Consider the following 21,867-nt stretch of genomic DNA (forward strand, 5'->3'; position numbering starts at 1 on the left):
AGGTTAGTCATTGTTCTGAATGAAGCCAAGGATTTCTATCAATATCTATATTAAGGTTAGTCATTGTTCTGAATGAAGCCAAGGATTTCTATCATATCTATATTAAGGTTAGTCATTGTTCTGAATGAAGCCAAGGATTTCTATCAAATCTATATTAAGGTTAGTCATTGTTCTGAATGAAGCCAAGGATTTCTATCATATCTATATTAAGGTTAGTCATTGTTCTGAATGAAGCCAAGGATTTCTATCATATCTATATTAAGGTTAGTCATTGTTCTGAATGAAGCCAAGGATTTCTATCATATCTATATTAAGGTTAGTCATTGTTCTGAATGAAGCCAAGGATTTCTATCATATCTATATTAAGGTTAGTCATTGTTCTGAATGAAGCCAAGGATTTCTATCATATCTATATTAAGGTTAGTCATTGTTCTGAATGAAGCCAAGGATTTCTATCATATCTATATTAAGGTTAGTCATTGTTCTGAATGAAGCCAAGGATTTCTATCATATCTATATTAAGGTTAGTCATTGTTCTGAATGAAGCCAAGGATTTCTATCATATCTATATTAAGGTTAGTCATTGTTCTGAATGAAGCCAAGGATTTCTATCATATCTATATTAAGGTTAGTCATTGTTCTGAATGAAGCCAAGGATTTCTATCATATCTATATTAAGGTTAGTCATTGTTCTGAATGAAGCCAAGGATTTCTATCATATCTATATTAAGGTTAGTCATTGTTCTGAATGAAGCCAAGGATTTCTATCAATCTATATTAAGGTTAGTCATTGTTCTGAATGAAGCCAAGGATTTCTATCAAATCTATATTAAGGTTAGTCATTGTTCTGAATGAAGCCAAGGATTTCTATCAAATCTATATTAAGGTTAGTCATTGTTCTGAATGAAGCCAAGGATTTCTATCAAATCTATATTAAGGTTAGTCATTGTTCTGAATGAAGCCAAGGATTTCTATCAAATCTATATTAAGGTTAGTCATTGTTCTGAATGAAGCCAAGGATTTTATCAATCTATATTAAGGTAGTCATTGTTCTGAATGAAGCCAAGGATTTCTATCATATCTATATTAAGGTTAGTCATTGTTCTGAATGAAGCCAAGGATTTCTATCAAATCTATATTAAGGTTAGTCATTGTTCTGAATGAAGCCAAGGATTTCTATCAAATCTATATTAAGGTTAGTCATTGTTCTGAATGAAGCCAAGGATTTCTATCATATCTATATTAAGGTTAGTCATTGTTCTGAATGAAGCCAAGGATTTCTATCATATCTATATTAAGGTTAGTCATTGTTCTGAATGAAGCCAAGGATTTCTATCATATCTATATTAAGGTTAGTCATTGTTCTGAATGAAGCCAAGGATTTCTATCATATCTATATTAAGGTTAGTCATTGTTCTGAATGAAGCCAAGGATTTCTATCATATCTATATTAAGGTTAGTCATTGTTCTGAATGAAGCCAAGGATTTCTATCATATCTATATTAAGGTTAGTCATTGTTCTGAATGAAGCCAAGGATTTCTATCAAATCTATATTAAGGTTAGTCATTGTTCTGAATGAAGCCAAGGATTTCTATCAAATCTATATTAAGGTTAGTCATTGTTCTGAATGAAGCCAAGGATTTCTATCAAATCTATATTAAGGTTAGTCATTGTTCTGAATGAAGCCAAGGATTTCTATCATATCTATATTAAGGTTAGTCATTGTTCTGAATGAAGCCAAGGATTTCTATCAAATCTATATTAAGGTTAGTCATTGTTCTGAATGAAGCCAAGGATTTCTATCAAATCTATATTAAGGTTAGTCATTGTTCTGAATGAAGCCAAGGATTTCTATCATATCTATATTAAGGTTAGTCATTGTTCTGAATGAAGCCAAGGATTTCTATCATATCTATATTAAGGTTAGTCAATGTTCTGAATGAAGCCAAGGATTTCTATCAAGAATCAATCTATATTAAGGTTAGTCATTGTTCTGAATGAAGCCAAGGATTTCTATCAAATCTATATTAAGGTTAGTCAATGTTCTGAATGAAGCCAAGGATTTCTATCATATCTATATTAAGGTTAGTCATTGTTCTGAATGAAGCCAAGGATTTCTATCAAATCTATATTAAGGTTAGTCAATGTTCTGAATGAAGCCAAGGATTTCTATCATATCTATATTAAGGTTAGTCATTGTTCTGAATGAAGCCAAGGATTTCTATCAAATCTATATTAAGGTTAGTCATTGTTCTGAATGAAGCCAAGGATTTCTATCATATCTATATTAAGGTTAGTCATTGTTCTGAATGAAGCCAAGGATTTCTATCATATCTATATTAAGGTTAGTCATTGTTCTGAATGAAGCCAAGGATTTCTATCAATATCTATATTAAGGTTAGTCAATGTTCTGAATGAAGCCAAGGATTTCTATCATATCTATATTAAGGTTAGTCAATGTTCTGAATGAAGCCAAGGATTTCTATCATATCTATATTAAGGTTAGTCATTGTTCTGAATGAAGCCAAGGATTTCTATCATATCTATATTAAGGTTAGTCATTGTTCTGAATGAAGCCAAGGATTTCTATCAAATCTATATTAAGGTTAGTCATTGTTCTGAATGAAGCCAAGGATTTCTATCAAATCTATATTAAGGTTAGTCATTGTTCTGAATGAAGCCAAGGATTTCTATCATATCTATATTAAGGTTAGTCATTGTTCTGAATGAAGCCAAGGATTTCTATCAATCTATATTAAGGTTAGTCATTGTTCTGAATGAAGCCAAGGATTTCTATCAAATCTATATTAAGGTTAGTCATTGTTCTGAATGAAGCCAAGGATTTCTATCAAATCTATATTAAGGTTAGTCATTGTTCTGAATGAAGCCAAGGATTTCTATCATATCTATATTAAGGTTAGTCATTGTTCTGAATGAAGCCAAGGATTTCTATCAAATCTATATTAAGGTTAGTCATTGTTCTGAATGAAGCCAAGGATTTCTATCAAATCTATATTAAGGTTAGTCATTGTTCTGAATGAAGCCAAGGATTTCTATCAAATCTATATTAAGGTTAGTCATTGTTCTGAATGAAGCCAAGGATTTCTATCAATATCTATATTAAGGTTAGTCATTGTTCTGAATGAAGCCAAGGATTTCTATCAAATCTATATTAAGGTTAGTCATTGTTCTGAATGAAGCCAAGGATTTCTATCATATCTATATTAAGGTTAGTCATTGTTCTGAATGAAGCCAAGGATTTCTATCAAATCTATATTAAGGTTAGTCATTGTTCTGAATGAAGCCAAGGATTTCTATCATATCTATATTAAGGTTAGTCATTGTTCTGAATGAAGCCAAGGATTTCTATCAAATCTATATTAAGGTTAGTCATTGTTCTGAATGAAGCCAAGGATTTCTATCAAATCTATATTAAGGTTAGTCATTGTTCTGAATGAAGCCAAGGATTTCTATCAAATCTATATTAAGGTTAGTCATTGTTCTGAATGAAGCCAAGGATTTCTATCATATCTATATTAAGGTTAGTCATTGTTCTGAATGAAGCCAAGGATTTCTATCAAATCTATATTAAGGTTAGTCATTGTTCTGAATGAAGCCAAGGATTTCTATCAAATCTATATTAAGGTTAGTCATTGTTCTGAATGAAGCCAAGGATTTCTATCATATCTATATTAAGGTTAGTCAATGTTCTGAATGAAGCCAAGGATTTCTATCATATCTATATTAAGGTTAGTCATTGTTCTGAATGAAGCCAAGGATTTCTATCAAATCTATATTAAGGTTAGTCATTGTTCTGAATGAAGCCAAGGATTTCTATCATATCTATATTAAGGTTAGTCAATGTTCTGAATGAAGCCAAGGATTTCTATCAAATCTATATTAAGGTTAGTCATTGTTCTGAATGAAGCCAAGGATTTCTATCAAATCTATATTAAGGTTAGTCATTGTTCTGAATGAAGCCAAGGATTTCTATCATATCTATATTAAGGTTAGTCATTGTTCTGAATGAAGCCAAGGATTTCTATCAAATCTATATTAAGGTTAGTCATTGTTCTGAATGAAGCCAAGGATTTCTATCATATCTATATTAAGGTTAGTCATTGTTCTGAATGAAGCCAAGGATTTCTATCATATCTATATTAAGGTTAGTCATTGTTCTGAATGAAGCCAAGGATTTCTATCATATCTATATTAAGGTTAGTCATTGTTCTGAATGAAGCCAAGGATTTCTATCATATCTATATTAAGGTTAGTCATTGTTCTGAATGAAGCCAAGGATTTCTATCATATCTATATTAAGGTTAGTCATTGTTCTGAATGAAGCCAAGGATTTCTATCAAATCTATATTAAGGTTAGTCAATTGTTCTGAATGAAGCCAAGGATTTCTATCATATCTATATTAAGGTTAGTCATTGTTCTGAATGAAGCCAAGGATTTCTATCAATCTATATTAAGGTTAGTCAATGTTCTGAATGAAGCCAAGGATTTCTATCAAATCTATATTAAGGTTAGTCATTGTTCTGAATGAAGCCAAGGATTTCATATCAAATCTATATTAAGGTTAGTCATTGTTCTGAATGAAGCCAAGGATTTCTATCAAATCTATATTAAGGTTAGTCATTGTTCTGAATGAAGCCAAGGATTTCTATCAAATCTATATTAAGGTTAGTCATTGTTCTGAATGAAGCCAAGGATTTCTATCAAATCTATATTAAGGTTAGTCATTGTTCTGAATGAAGCCAAGGATTTCTATCAAATCTATATTAAGGTTAGTCATTGTTCTGAATGAAGCCAAGGATTTCTATCAAATCTATATTAAGGTTAGTCATTGTTCTGAATGAAGCCAAGGATTTCTATCATATCTATATTAAGGTTAGTCATTGTTCTGAATGAAGCCAAGGATTTCTATCATATCTATATTAAGGTTAGTCAATGTTCTGAATGAAGCCAAGGATTTCTATCAAATCTATATTAAGGTTAGTCATTGTTCTGAATGAAGCCAAGGATTTCTATCATATCTATATTAAGGTTAGTCATTGTTCTGAATGAAGCCAAGGATTTCTATCAAATCTATATTAAGGTTAGTCATTGTTCTGAATGAAGCCAAGGATTTCTATCATATCTATATTAAGGTTAGTCATTGTTCTGAATGAAGCCAAGGATTTCTATCATATCTATATTAAGGTTAGTCATTGTTCTGAATGAAGCCAAGGATTTCTATCATATCTATATTAAGGTTAGTCATTGTTCTGAATGAAGCCAAGGATTTCTATCAAATCTATATTAAGGTTAGTCATTGTTCTGAATGAAGCCAAGGATTTCTATCATATCTATATTAAGGTTAGTCATTGTTCTGAATGAAGCCAAGGATTTCTATCAAATCTATATTAAGGTTAGTCATTGTTCTGAATGAAGCCAAGGATTTCTATCAAATCTATATTAAGGTTAGTCAATGTTCTGAATGAAGCCAAGGATTTCTATCAAATCTATATTAAGGTTAGTCATTGTTCTGAATGAAGCCAAGGATTTCTATCAAATCTATATTAAGGTTAGTCATTGTTCTGAATGAAGCCAAGGATTTCTATCAAATCTATATTAAGGTTAGTCATTGTTCTGAATGAAGCCAAGGATTTCTATCATATCTATATTAAGGTTAGTCATTGTTCTGAATGAAGCCAAGGATTTCTATCAAATCTATATTAAGGTTAGTCATTGTTCTGAATGAAGCCAAGGATTTCTATCATATCTATATTAAGGTTAGTCATTGTTCTGAATGAAGCCAAGGATTTCTATCATATCTATATTAAGGTTAGTCATTTCTGAATGAAGCCAAGGATTTCTATCATATCTATATTAAGGTTAGTCATTGTTCTGAATGAAGCCAAGGATTTCTATCATATCTATATTAAGGTTAGTCATTGTTCTGAATGAAGCCAAGGATTTCTATCATATCTATATTAAGGTTAGTCAATGTTCTGAATGAAGCCAAGGATTTCTATCATATCTATATTAAGGTTAGTCATTGTTCTGAATGAAGCCAAGGATTTCTATCATATCTATATTAAGGTTAGTCATTGTTCTGAATGAAGCCAAGGATTTCTATCAAATCTATATTAAGGTTAGTCATTGTTCTGAATGAAGCCAAGGATTTCTATCATATCTATATTAAGGTTAGTCATTGTTCTGAATGAAGCCAAGGATTTCTATCAAATCTATATTAAGGTTAGTCATTGTTCTGAATGAAGCCAAGGATTTCTATCATATCTATATTAAGGTTAGTCATTGTTCTGAATGAAGCCAAGGATTTCTATCAAATCTATATTAAGGTTAGTCATTGTTCTGAATGAAGCCAAGGATTTCTATCATAAGTGTCTATATTAAGGTTAGTCAATGTTCTGAATGAAGCCAAGGATTTCTATCATATCTATATTAAGGGATGTTCTGAATCATATCATATCTATATTAAGGTTAGTCATTGTTCTGAATGAAGCCAAGGATTTCTATCATATCTGAATGAAGCCAAGGATTTCTATCATATCTATATTAAGGTTAGTCATTGTTCTGAATCAAGGATTTCTATCATATCTATATTAAGGTTAGTCATTGTTCTGAATGAAGCCAAGGATTTCTATCATATCTATATTAAGGTTAGTCATTGTTCTGAATGAAGCCAAGGATTTCTATCATATCTATATATTAGTCATTGTTCATCCATAGTCTATCAAATCTATATAAGGTTAGTCCATCCACCCCTGAATGAAGCCAAGGTCCATTTCTATCATATCTATATTAAGGTAGTCATTGTTCTGAATGAAGCCAAGATTTCTATCATATCTATATTAAGGTTAGTCAATGTTCTGAGTGAAGCCAAGGATTTCTATCATATCTATATTAAGGTTAGTCATTGTTCTGAATGAATCCAAGGACTTTCTATCATCCATCTATATTAAGGTTATATCATGTTCTATACTTAGCCAAGGATTTCATCCATATCTATATTAAGGTTACCGTCATCCAGCCAAGGATTTCTATCATATCTATATTAAGGTTAGTCATTGTTCTGAATGAAGCCAAGGATTTCTATCTTAATCTATATTAAGGTTAGTCAATGTTCGTGTCCATATCATATCTATACTTACCGTCCATCCCCCCGTCAGTGTCCATATCATATCTATACTTACCGTCCATCCACCCCCGTCAGTGTCCATATCATATCTATACTTACCTTACCGTCCATCCACCCCCGTCAGTGTCCATATCATATCTATACTTACCGTCCATCCACCCCCGTCATGTCCATATCATATCTATACTTACCGTCCATCCAACCCCGTCAGTGTCCATATCATATCTATACTTACCGTCCATCCACCCCCGTCAGTGTCCATATCATATCTATACTTACCGTCCATCCACCCCCGTCAGTGTCCATATCATATCTATACTTACCGTCCATCCACCCCCGTCAGTGTCCATATCATATCTATACTTACCGTCCATCCACCCCCGTCAGTGTCCATATCATATCTATACTTACCGTCCATCCACCCCCGTCAGTGTCCATATCATATCTATACTTACCGTCCATCCACCCCCCGTCAGTGTCCATATCATATCTATACGTCCATTACCGTCCATCCACCCCCGTCAGTGTCATGCATATCATATCTATACTTACCGTCCATCCACCCCGTCAGTGTCCATATCATATCTATACTTACCGTCCATCCACCCCCGTCAGTGTCCATATCATATCTATACTTACCGTCCATCCACCCCCGTCAGTGTCCATATCATATCTATATACTCACCGTCCATCCACCCCCGTCAGTGTCCATATCATATCTATACTTACCGTCCATCCACCCCCGTCAGTGTCCATATCATATCTATACTTACCGTCCATCCACCCCCGTCAGTGTCCATATCATATCTATACTTACCGTCCATCCACCCCCGTCAGTGTCCATATCATATCTATACTTACCGTCCATCCACCCCCGTCATGTCCATATCATATCTATACTTACCGTCCATCCACCCCCGTCAGTGTCCCATATCATATCTATACTTACCGTCCATCCACCCCCGTCAGTGTCCATATCATATCTATACTCACCGTCCATCCACACCCCGTCAGTGTCCATATCATATCTATACTTACCGTCCATCCACCCCCGTCAGTGTCCATATCATATCTATACTTACCGTCCATCCACCCCCGTCAGTGTCCATATCATATCTATACTTACCGTCCATCCACCCCCGTCAGTGTCCATATCATATCTATACTTACCGTCCATCCACCCCCGTCAGTGTCCATATCATATCTATACTTACCGTCCATCCACCCCCGTCAGTGTCCATATCATATCTATACTTACCGTCCATCCACCCCCGTCAGTGTCCATATCATATCTATACTCACCGTCCATCCACCCCCGTCAGTGTCCATATCATATCTATACTTACCGTCCATCCACCCCCGTCAGTGTCCATATCATATCTACTTACGTCATCACCGTCATGTCCATATCATCTATACTACGTCCATCCACCCCCGTCAGTGTCCATATCATATCTATACTTACCGTCCATCCACCCCCGTCAGTGTCCATATCATATCTATACTTACCGTCCATCCACCCCCGTCAGTGTCCATATCATATCTATACTTACCGTCCATCCACCCCCGTCAGTGTCCATATCATATCTATACTTACCGTCCATCCACCCCCGTCAGTGTCCATATCATATCTATACTTACCGTCCATCCACCCCCGTCAGTGTCCATATCATATCTATACTTACCGTCCATCCACCCCCGTCAGTGTCCATATCATATCTATACTTACCGTCCATCCACCCCCGTCAGTGTCCATCCACCCACGTCAGTGTCCATATCATATCTATACTTACCGTCCATCCACCCCCGTCAGTGTCCATATCATATCTATACTTACCGTCCATCCACCCCCGTCAGTGTCCATATCATATCTATACTCACCGTCCATCCACCCCCGTCAGTGTCCATATCATATCTATACTTACCGTCCATCCACCCCCGTCAGTGTCCATATCATATCTATACTTACCGTCCATCCACCCCCGTCAGTGTCCATATCATATCTATACTTACCGTCCATCCACCCCCGTCAGTGTCCATATCATATCTATACATACTTACCGTCCATCCACCCCCGTCAGTGTCCATATCATATCTATACTTACCGTCCATCCACCCCCGTCAGTGTCCATATCATATCTATACTTACCGTCCATCCATCCACCCCGTCAGTGTCCATATCATATCTATACTTACCGTCCATCCACCCCCGTCAGTGTCCATATCATATCTATACTTACCGTCCATCCACCCCCGTCAGTGTCCATATCATATCTATACTTACCGTCCATCCACCCCCGTCAGTGTCCATATCATATCTATACTTACCGTCCATCCACCCCCGTCAGTGTCCATATCATATCTATACTTACCGTCCATCCACCCCCGTCAGTGTCCATATCATATCTATACTTACCGTCCATCCACCCCCGTCAGTGTCCATATCATATCTATACTTACCGTCCATCCACCCCCGTCAGTGTCCATATCATATCTATACTTACCGTCCATCCACCCCCGTCAGTGTCCATCCACCCACGTCAGTGTCCATATCATATCTATACTTACCGTCCATCCACCCCCGTCAGTGTCCATATCATATCTATACTTACCGTCCATCCACCCCCGTCAGTGTCCATATCATATCTATACTTACCGTCCATCCACCCCCGTCAGTGTCCATATCATATCTATACTTACCGTCCATCCACCCCCGTCAGTGTCCATATCATATCTATACTTACCGTCCATCCACCCCCGTCAGTGTCCATATCATATCTATACTTACCGTCCATCCACCCCCGTCAGTGTCCATATCATATCTATACTTACCGTCCATCCACCCCCGTCAGTGTCCATATCATATCTATACTTACCGTCCATCCACCCCCGTCAGTGTCCATATCATATCTATACTTACCGTCCATCCACCCCCGTCAGTGTCCATATCATATCTATACTCACCGTCCATCCACCCCCGTCAGTGTCCATATCATATCTATACTTACGTCCATCCCACCCCCGTCAGTGTCCATCCACCCCCGTCAGTGTCCACCATCCGTCATCCACCCCCATATCATATATCTATACTCACCGTCCATCCACCACCCGTTTCCATATCACCCATATCACAGAGGTCAGTGAATTTGACTCCATATCAGCCTGTTGGCCGTGGGCTACATGATTGTCGCCATCCCAAGCTATATGAAAACTGTTTACCGTATTACGATTTGTCTGAAAGTAAACTACATTATGTGTCTCTTTAATTTCTAGTCAATATAGTATACATAATTATCTCGGAAATCCTAACGAAGGCTATCGAGACTGCAAGTATATAAACTGTGTAACAAAAGAAAGTCATCCATTGATGTATAACTTTGGAGTCTTAGACATCATATTGAACCTCCTTAATCACGCTAACACTATTTTTCCACCACTATTTAGTTGCTGTTGAGTTCTTGCTATCGTCTGTTTGACATTGGGATACTAGTGCTGTGCTGTCCTTTGGTAACCTCATTTTTGAGTCAGGCCATCTGGGTCGACTTAGTGGACTTTACTTGGGGTGACTTGTCGTACTGAGTTATTTTTCAATTGCTTACATAGCTTATGGTTACTTCCATGAAATTATGTTACACAACACTTCGCTTCATTATATTTACAAATCTGATTATTTGTTTACTTCAGTTTGTCGAGTTTCCTTTTGCTCAGACCCATATAGAATACTACTACCGGGAATACTCCGTGTGAAATCCGTAGATACCAGTGTTCTCCCGGAGGAAAAAATCGCACACGGATGACCCAGGACTTAACAATGATACTTCGGTACCAACAAGGACACTGGAATGTGTGAAAGGTGCTTTAACGAGATCTCCACTGTAGGCAAGTATATTCATAGAGCGTAATATATATATCTCATGCTAGTTTAACGGTAACGACATGTCGCTTAAAACATTTGATATTTACACATGGACATGTAATTTTGAAGATTTAGCTCCAAAAAAAGCATATATCGGCCTATAAGCTGGCCGAAATCTAGGGATCATATATTCCTGGTTTGGAATACAGCGACTTCAGTCACGCCATGTTCAATACCTTCCGGTTTTGTTGGCCATGCAGGTAGGGCGTTAGAATTGTACCTGCTGCTCCTATTGCATGATCATAAAAGGCGACTAAATTTAGGATCTTATCTTTTCTCTTCTTCCTAACTGACTTTCTGTGCCGTAATGCCTCCCTTGGCAGCGCCTCACTTTTGGCCTTGCGTTGAACGTTTATAAATATAAACTTTATTTATTTTACATCGATTGAGAAACAAGTTTTACAACTTATATAAATCACTCTCGATGGCCCGGATGTAAGCGCGCGAGGGGTCTTAGTGTTGGAGGAAACCGGAGTGCCCGGAGAAAACCCACGTGACCGGGCAGGTGACCCCTAACCTTTTCACGTCTGTGCCGGGGGTCGAACCCCGGCCGGCTAGGTGAAAGGCGAGCGGCTTAACCACTACACCACCCGACCACCCAGCGTTGAACGTTCGCCCCTGTGAGGAAGGCTCTGGGTACTGTCCCCTGGCCGAGACACACCAAAGTCTATAAAAGTGGTAGTTTCTGCTCCTGTTTAGCGCTCAGCATATGGGGAGTGGGACGACTGGTTCGCCCGTTGTCAGCATAATGTGACCGGGTGGGGTGTGTTGCTTAGTGTCTTCGGCGGCATGCTTCAGTGATATAGCACTATAAAAAGGGCAAGAAGAATTTACAACATGAATATACCGCTGTCTCCCAAAACACACACCTCGCACAACATACACGCAATGCACCGCATACATGGGAGGCCGTCCTTACATGACCATGGCTGTTAATAGAAAGTTAATTAATCAAAACAAACAAATTCGGGTTTTGTCGGAACTCCGAATGATATCCCGTGAATGACTTCCACACGACCTGCACGTTGAAATCCAGGTAACTACCGTAAGCGCACATGTGTTTGTTTTCGTTTTGCTTCTGGTTAATATGTGCAAATCGTGTTGGTATATATCCATAGTGCGAGTATTTGAAAAATCTAATCCACACATTGCCATAATTCAATATTGTGTGAAACAAATATTGTAATGTGCGAGCATTATTTTCTTTGTAGATACAGTCTGCTGAGGTCGACTACATATTTTGTTTACCAAAATTGTTGACATTTTCTCCTGGTTTCGATTCACAAATGTTACTCCGAGATTGTCGCGACGATGTTCGGGAGAGTTCTGAATGATTTGACATCTTTCGAGCCTATTTTACGTGTACACATTAAAAAGATTTTTTACTTTATTTTTATAATTAAAAAAAAATATTCCAGTGCTGCAACTTTACAAAAAAGTGATAAAATTAGAAAATTTGAACCTGGGACAGACGGAGAAAATGTGTATAACACTTATACAGTTTTTACTACAACAAAAAGAGCGAAAGTGATAGACCATACAACTTTCGGGCTGTATTATTCTGAGGTTTCAGTCCCGTTGAAGTCTCGTTTTGACAAAGACAAAGGAGGTCTGAGATTTTCAAATACAATCTATCAATATCTGTAGCAAGTTGTCAGTTGCAACTTTTGTCAAAAAAATTACATTTCTGTTTTTAGTAAATTTTTTATTCGGGGATTTTAAGAAATGGTCCATTCGGCGGCCATTTTTAAATTGTGTCTTTAAGTAGAGCCACAGTTTTACTATTTTTTGCTGAAATTATTTTTACTTAAATCATCACTGTGCCAGCATTTTTAGCTGTATCGTGGTAATTAAAATATTGAGCATTAATGTGTGAAATGATACCTTATGTCACTTTATTTTTACATTTTAAGGTAATTTGAGCACTTTTAATTTTTTACTCTGAAATATTGAAAACTAACAAAATATTCATATGTGGCTAAAGTGTAAGCACACGGACCTCCCTCCCTTTTTTCTGCCTTATTTAGAATGACGAACCCTTTCCGTATTGATATGAACATATTAACAAAAGTTAAATACCAGAATTTTTTCTATAAAGGGTTACATTTGGCAAAAAATGGCTGAAAATGGTGCATTTTGTAGCTCAAAATTAAGGAGTAGGGGTAGCATATATTATTATTCTGAGAAAAAATATCAAAACTGGAATATTTTTAAAGAAGACCACTGAGAAATAAATTCTACAAATTCCACACATATTTAACACCTCACAAGGAAATTATGGCTTTAATCTCTTGTGTATATGTTCAAAACGACAAATTCCCATAAAATCCAATATTTTGTCAACTAGGTATCTTTGAGTGACAATAGCAAAAAAATGGCACACGGACATATGTTTTTTCTTCCAATTTCTCGTATGGTATGAACTTCTATTTATTTAAAAAAAAACTATATGAGAAAAAAATGTTTAATACAAGAAAATTTTAACTTCTAAGAGGAGTTCATCCTTGATGTCTATTTATTGTTTATAAGTTTATAAACGAACAGACCGACACCATTTGTTTGATGCGCCTAGTGTTACACACGTTTGTTACACTGAGTGCCTACGTATGTAAATAGCGTTTAATTTATATTTTTGATATTGTTTAAACCGCACACAATTTTAATATGCCTTTCATCAGAAAAAAACTACATAATAATTCGACGTTCGCAACTAATTATAGCGACTAACAGATGGGATCATCCAGACAATACACATCGCCATTGTCCCTGTAAAGTGTATCTGTATATATGCTATATTTGTCATTGTTTATATTTGTTTAGAACAATAATTATGTTATTCTATTTGGTCTTGCTGTGTCTTGACAAAGTGGCAGATCGCCTTGAATATTCAACAATGTTTTGTCCCCATTGTAAGAATTACTTCTTTACTACTTAAAGTAATTCGTATCCTGCATACATGCTAATTAGGATCCAATGCTACATGGAAAACAACTATTGATATTACTTCCATGACCCATAGAACAAAATATAGCTTATACTCACTATAAATGTACAATGGCAGATATATCATTTGTAGCATTTTCTCCACATATAAATATGTCCAATTTTGGAAATGGTTTTTCTTCTATACGACTCCATTTAACGGGGATTTATATCTAGTTTTGCATATAGTTTTGTTCTCTTCTCAAGTTAAAAACAAGAGGCTCATGGGCCTTAACGGTCACCTGAGTTCGTTTAGAATGGAACAAAGACATTTAAACACTAATATACTGGGCCTTGAATTCGGAGAGTGATTTTTTAAATTTGACTTTTTAATCTATGAAGAGTATTTGCTTCCATCAAACCTGTGAACTCAGAAGATGAATTTTGCTTGGTCCCGCCTCACTGTTCCCTAAAGGACCGATATGGATGTTAAAATGCTATATGTAAGGCTAATAATTCTATTCAAGATTGACTCATTTCCTACGAAAATTGAGCAGATAATGTTCATGAATGTGTTTTTCATATATAAAACTAAAGTAAAATTGACCCCTACCCAGGGGGAAACGTGAGACCCCATGGTCATATAATTCACAATTTTTATAAAATACCTTAAGACCTTTTCATCTCTAAAGTGTATTTGATTCTACCATTTCCAGAATTTCAGAAGAAGAGTTTTGAAGTTTTAGCCTATTTGACCCCTTCTGGCCCCACCCCTCTAATCCCAGGGGGTCGGCCATGACCAATATGGATATGATATTAAAATGCTATCTCCGGAAAATAAATTCAAACCAAGTTTGACTTATTTCCTATGAAAATTGAGCAAACAATTTTCGTCAATGTGTTTTCCCTATATAAACTATAGTAAACTTGAGCCCCTCCCCAGGAGGAAACGTCAGACCCCAGGTTCATATTATTCACAATGTTTGTAAAGGAACTTAATACCTTTCTATCTATGAAAAATATTTGATTCTATCATTTCCAGAATTTCCGAAGAAAAGTTTTGAAGTTTTAACCTTTTCGATCTTTTTTCACCCCGCCCCTAAGACCCCTGGGGGTCAGTCATAGAAAATTTGTTAATAATGGCAATATCATACTGATAATTCTGACAAGATTTTATTTTATTTCTTATTACAAATGACCAAATAATGCTCAAAAATGTGTTTTCCATATATAAACTATAGTAAACTCTACCCCCTTTCCAGGGGAAAAGAAGAGACCCAAGGGTCATATAATTCACAATATTTGTAAAGGACATTAAGACCTTCCTATCTATGTATTTTATTCTACCACATTTGTGAGTAGAGAAGAAGATTGTTGAAATTTTAGTCAATGTTACCCCTTTTGGCCCCTCCCACAGCCCCCTGGAGGATGGGGGACCATATAATTCACACTTATGATTTGTCTTATGCCTTAGAAGTTTTGTGCAACATTTCATTGAAATTGTTTCTGAAGTTTTGGAGAAGAAGTTGAAAATGTAAATTGTTTACGGACATCAGACGACGCACGACGGACGACCCACGACGACAGACATAAGGCGATTAGAATAGGTCACTTGAGACTTCGTTTCGTCACATGAGACTTCGTCTCAGGTGCCCTAAAATGATTTGACTTGCTATGTCATTATGTTTGTTGAAAAAGAAAAGGAAAATACAATTGGATGTTTAAAATATTACATAAAAACGACACCATCTGCATGAAATAGTGGTAATGTATTTCTTGTTAGTTATGTTTGTGACATTATCGAAAATATATAAATAAAACTTACATTGATTGTAGTAAACCAGTCCATCCTGTGTCACAACTCCCTTCGTCCCGTCAAAGATTTTAGAATACAGCCTACATAATCCGTTGTTCGTATTTAATGAAACCGAGAAGCAGTAGTGTGCCTTACAATGCTTCAAACACTCCGGTAGTTTGAAGACATCGCTGAATTCATCGATGATATCTGTTGTAAACAATGCGCCTCTTAGTTCCAAATTTTGTTTGTAAAGATCCCTGCACATCCATATAAATGTTGATTGTGAGAAAAGGATCAAGAAAGAAATAAGCATGTTCATTCTGTTACTGTGTAAATGAAAGCAGAATCTCAAACTCTCTTTCCTAATGTTTTAAACGCGCTAAGAAACTTAATGAACCATGGTACAGATAATTAGCTTGTTTGTCAATTTCACACATCGTAAATTTGCATTGATTAGCAATTACTAAGTTACACTAATTTATTATAAATACCTACTTACAAATCTTATTGATTTTATGTCTGTGTATAACACCAACAAACGAAACTAATATCACAATGTGTGTGTATTGTTACAAGATCTTAATACATTGAGTTAAATCAAGTTACTACTGATATCGGTACATATTCTACAAATGTAGAAGTAGTACCGTTCAGAATACTTCATAAATATGAATAAGCATTCTAATCCAATTTGATGTTGATTCTCAATGCATATTTTCAGGTTTGGGAATAATTACCGTAATAATTGTAATTTTGTTAAACCTTCGAGTTAAATATATAAATCCCACTCATTGGAGAATTCAATTTGAAAGCAGGTATTATATCAACTTTGAGGCCCAACATGGGGAAACCAGACTGTAACAGCTCAGGTAAATCTATTTGTTAACCGTTTGTATAGGACTGATACTGCTGAGTCAGTGACTAATTATCTGTGACAGCACAGTGAATAGTACAGGTAACGATAGCTGCAATATTGTAGCTCAAACGACTTTTTGACAGAAAATGGTGTCGTCTTTAGAGCTACAATTGGTGCCTATTACTGCTAATGGAGCAAAGTAATACATATGCAAACCATTATAAAACGTTTGTTTGCATTTTATCGTACTTGTTTGATATCGCTTACCTACTAGGCAATAAAACTGAACCACATAAAATATCAAATTCTCATCGAGGCATTATCTTTTTACATAATACATATGGAGGTCTTTCTGAAGGAAATCTATACGGCAAGTCCACAAATTGTGAATTTGACGTCTTGTGACGGCAGATATTAAGAATGGTAGTTATGTTTGTTTTGGACAAAAATGATATGTAAATGCATGTATACGCATAAAATTGATTTTCGGAGGCAGTGCTCCACTACGACAAATAGGGACCAATTCGTTTGGTTTGTTTATTTTTACGTCCTATTAACAGCCAGGGTCATGTAAGGACGTGCCAGGTTTGTTGGTGGAGGAAAGCCGGAGTACCCGGAGAAAAACCACCGGCCAACGGTCAGTACCTGGCAACTGCCCCACATGGGATTCGAACCCGCTTCCCAGAGGTGGAGGGCTTGTGGTAATATGTCGGGACATCTTAACCACTCGGCCACCGCGGCCCCAAGGAAAGGTATAGTAGGCCGGGTACGAATATTCGTTCTAAGGTAACGATTACTTACTCCAACCTGATTTTATGTACACACACTTTCCTGGAAATAACAATTTAATTGAAAACAAGTTGGCGCATAATTAACACTAGTAAAACACAGCTATAAATACAGTGATGTAACATATAGGCCAGATTTGAATTTACAGTGGGGGAAAACCAGATTTCAATTTTTTGGGGTTGAATTTTCAGTTGATTTAGATCAGATACCAAAAATAAAATTTGACAAAAACATTGTAAAACTCAAATCACTTCTTACTGCTTGGAAGTGGCGGAGCTTGACTCCAATTGGGAAAATCAATGTTATTAAATCTTTATTGATCTCGCAACTTAATTATCTATTCATAACCTTTCCAAACCCACCAGAAAAATATTTAGCTACAGTAAATTCTTTATTATTTGATTTTTTGTGGAATGGTAAATGCCATAAGATCAAATCAGATGTTATGATTTGAAATTATGCAGATGGTGGTTCAGGCAAATGGTATCTGATCCTCAAGTCAACTCTAGATTTAAATAAGATATGTAATTGTGGGAAGGATAATGCAAAATTGTGTATATCCAGATGTCGTGATCAATTTTGGAAAAGATGTCTTTAAAGCATGGGATACATTAAATTATTTTGAAGATATGAGGCTAAATAGACAAGAGTGTATCATCAAAATACCTCTCTGGTACAACAATGCTATTAAAGTAGATAATTAATTTGTTTTTACCCCAACTGGTTTAGGTCAGGTATTTTAATTTTAAATGATTTGATGAAAAATTCTGAAAATTTTGCTTTTCTTTCTTTTGACGAATTTATACAAAATTTGGAATTGATACTAATTTTCTACAATACCATGGTCTAATATTGTCAATAAAGCGCTATTTAAGAAATCTCGAATTAAAACCAGAGAAGCTTCCATACCCTTTTATACCACAATTATTAGAAATTTTCTTTAGAAGCAAAAAGGGTGTGAAAGACTTCTATAGGTTTATCATAACTCCATCAACAACTCCAACAGGTACTAGAAAATGGAATTTGAGCTTTAACTTTGATACATAAATCTGGTTAAAAATAAATACTCTTCCATTTAAGGTAACAAAAAAATCCAAATTGATATGTTTTCAAGTCAAAATTATTCATCATATAATAGTTACTAATACCTTCGTTCATAAGATAGGAATAAATCATAGTCCTCTGTGTACTTTATGTAATACAGAAAGGGAGACAATTATACATTGCCTATGGGAATGCAAAGAGGTGCAAACTTTGCTTCAAAATTTTGAAACTTTATTAGATTTATTGTTTATTCCCTTTGCATATGATAACGATTTATTTATTTTTGGAATAGTTTTACAAAATTGTAGCTCTGTTGATAATGAAATTTTGATAATTATGAAACATTACATTTATAAAACCAGATGTCTTGGCAACTCTTTAAATATCAATGCTCTTATTAATGTAATTAAGGATAATTTTTAGTTAAAAAATATATGTTTTTTAGTCAAAGTGACTATGTAAGAAGGCAATTTGAAATAGGCTAAACCTTTATTGGACCTTTGAGTATATACCTTTACCCTAGTATTTCATTTAATCTTTTACTACTGCTAACTTACTTTAACTCTCTTTTTTATCTTTTGTTGGGGTTTATATAGCTGATCAGCATAACGATTCTTCAGAACATTTTTTTTATTTATTTAGTGTAATATATTTAATCTGTAATATACTTGTATGTGTAACGGTACCTCCTACCTCTTCTTTCTTTCATCTTTCTTCTTTAGTATGTCTGTCTGTCTGTCTATATGTATGTCTGTGTGTGTATGAGGGTGTGTGTGTGTGAGAGAGAGAGAGAGAGAGAGAGTGAGAACATGCATATGTCTGCGTTATGGTTGGCTATTAATGACTAATATATATTTTTATGGATATATCTATATGTGTAAATGTATATATGTTATGGTGCTAGATATGTTCTGTTATGCTTAGTATTTGTGTATTATGCAATGTCACAGCCATGATGCTAATGCATATGTATGTACACATATGTTTTGTATTATGTATGCAACATGCAGGAGTGTATATATGCATGTATGAGGGTACATATGTGCATATGTATATGTGTATGCTTGTGTACACATGTGATGTTAGAGTTTGTTTGTATGCATGTACCTATGCATGCATGCACGTATGTATGTCTGCATGCATGTATGGGTATTGTGTCATGTTAGTACACATACATGCATATTATGCAGGTTAACACCCGAAAGAAAATTGATAGAGAAAAGAGAAAATGGGAAATTTTCAACACTCGAATACTTGCCTGATGCATAAAACACTAGTTTTGCTGATATTCAAGACAAAACTATTAAAGACAGACTTCATCAAGATACCTGGTATTGATGAAGCGGCTTTTTCCTTCAAAAGACATTTCCTTTGACTATCGAATGTGTCATGTATTCTGGTGGGGTCAATCTGAAGTTCTTGTTTCCTTTGACGCAACTACCGTCACTTTTATCATTTTGCAATATGCGCAGACGCGAAAAAATCATGTATGATTTCTCATCAAAAACAAGCCAGGGGAATGCCTTTAAGTTCTCTCTCGCGAACTCTCATATTTTGTCACATACATTTGACACCACATACACGGGAGGCCGTCCTCAGATGACACTGTCTGTTAATAGGGCGTTAATATAATAAAACAAACCGAACATATCAATGTAAGTTATGCCCTTGGTAGGAACTTTCCACGACACATAGACGGTGCGATATCCTTTTTCTTGGTCTATGTTTTGGTATACACAAACATATGATTAGTTAAATATGATAAGTATCCAGAGAAATTAACTATTCAGAGAAATTATGATAAACAAGGTTTTTTGACAAAAATAACCACTTTAAAAAAAATCCGATTAATTGGTCTTAATCGATGATCGGTTTGAAATATTTTTCGATTTTGTTGATCATCAGCCCATCACTAATGTTTTGTATATCTAATTCTGTAACATCAAACCCACTTCTAGAGATAATGTAGTCACTGCTGAATCATAGGATATAATATATGTAACAGTAAACATTGACGGTTTATTTTACAGACACATCTTTACTTATCTAATATATGTAATTGTTTTTATATTTATCTGCAATGCTGCACCAAGAAATAAATGATATTTAGAAAATGAATTATTTAAAATTGATTGTGCTGTATGGAACATGCAAAATATTACAATTATGATAAGACTATAACAAATGATTACATACATGTACATGTTTCATGTAATAAATTGAGGACCTGAATTTTCCGTTGAACATTCAGCTTTGAATACTGATAAATATATATAAATATCTTTCCTACACTTTTTATTCCTCCTTTAAACATTCACGATTTGCAAATTGAAGAACAATTCCTAATATTAATCAAAGCTGATTAAACATTATACAATACAGTTCCTGTAACTCCTCGTGAAAATGAAAGGGAATGAAACTGAACGACGTGTGACCCTCTTTATAAAGAAAAGTAAACTTGTGTGTTTAAATGTTGGAAATGTGAAATCAATGGTCAATGGACGAACTGACACCCTTGAAACCCTTGACAGAAAATATTTATAAATATAATTTCTGATGGAAACTCATTGAAGCAATTTTTACCGCAATTTTAAGGTTTCTAACATCCGAAATACTATTGATATACAACTTCCATAATGACTGAAATAATCAAACTTCTTAATTGTTTTCCTATAGAGGTTGACGGTGTTACTATACTATACTCGCGGTATTAAAAAATAGTGATGGTTTGCCTACATTGTGATCGTTATTAAGTATTGTTTCAAAACATTTACGCAAAATTGTTTCTCTTAAACATCTGCAAAACGCAAGTTGAGAGTTAGAGGTAGCATAAATCATAATAAAAATATTTTCATGGTGGATTCTATATTTGAAGGTATTTTTTTTTAATTTTAAACAGACGACGTTCATACGTTATAGAATAAACGTACATCCATCACATTTGGTTCGACTATTTCCAACATCTATATTGCCCTGAGCTCTGCAATTTTGAATTCAATGTTTCCATTCGTTTTCATGGCCCGTATACGTATATTAATTTTATTCACAAATATTGATGTGTAGCAAAGCGATTGTGTATATTCACATAGTCATCTCTCGAATCATGTGTCAATATTTATTCTAAAGTATTTTTCCTTTCCATTTATCATATTTTACTAGATCGCTACTTCATGCAAAAAAGGGTCATCTACTTAATCTATTGGTGATGTTCAAAATTAAAAATTGGACAAAAACGAATCATCTGGTTGCACCTTTGAGAATCATTCGAGATAATTTTGTTATGATTTTGATCCTTTAACATAAAAAGTTGAGAAAATGTGATCAATTGATATATGCCCGTTTTAATTTTGTCAAATAACATCCTACAGAGGTTAGCGTCTGAAATACGACATT

General features: G+C 35.2%; 1 pseudogene; it reads right to left on the reverse strand.

Annotated features, from left to right (window-relative positions):
- Positions 1-16,050, reverse strand: part of LOC138305055 (ficolin-1-like) — a 42,056-nt pseudogene extending 26,006 nt beyond the window's left edge.
- Positions 16,051-21,867: the final 5,817 nt, after the last annotated feature.

This window comes from Argopecten irradians, chromosome 12, assembly GCF_041381155.1.
Source record: "Argopecten irradians isolate NY chromosome 12, Ai_NY, whole genome shotgun sequence".
In the NCBI taxonomy this organism is placed as follows: Eukaryota; Metazoa; Mollusca; class Bivalvia; order Pectinida; family Pectinidae; genus Argopecten; species Argopecten irradians.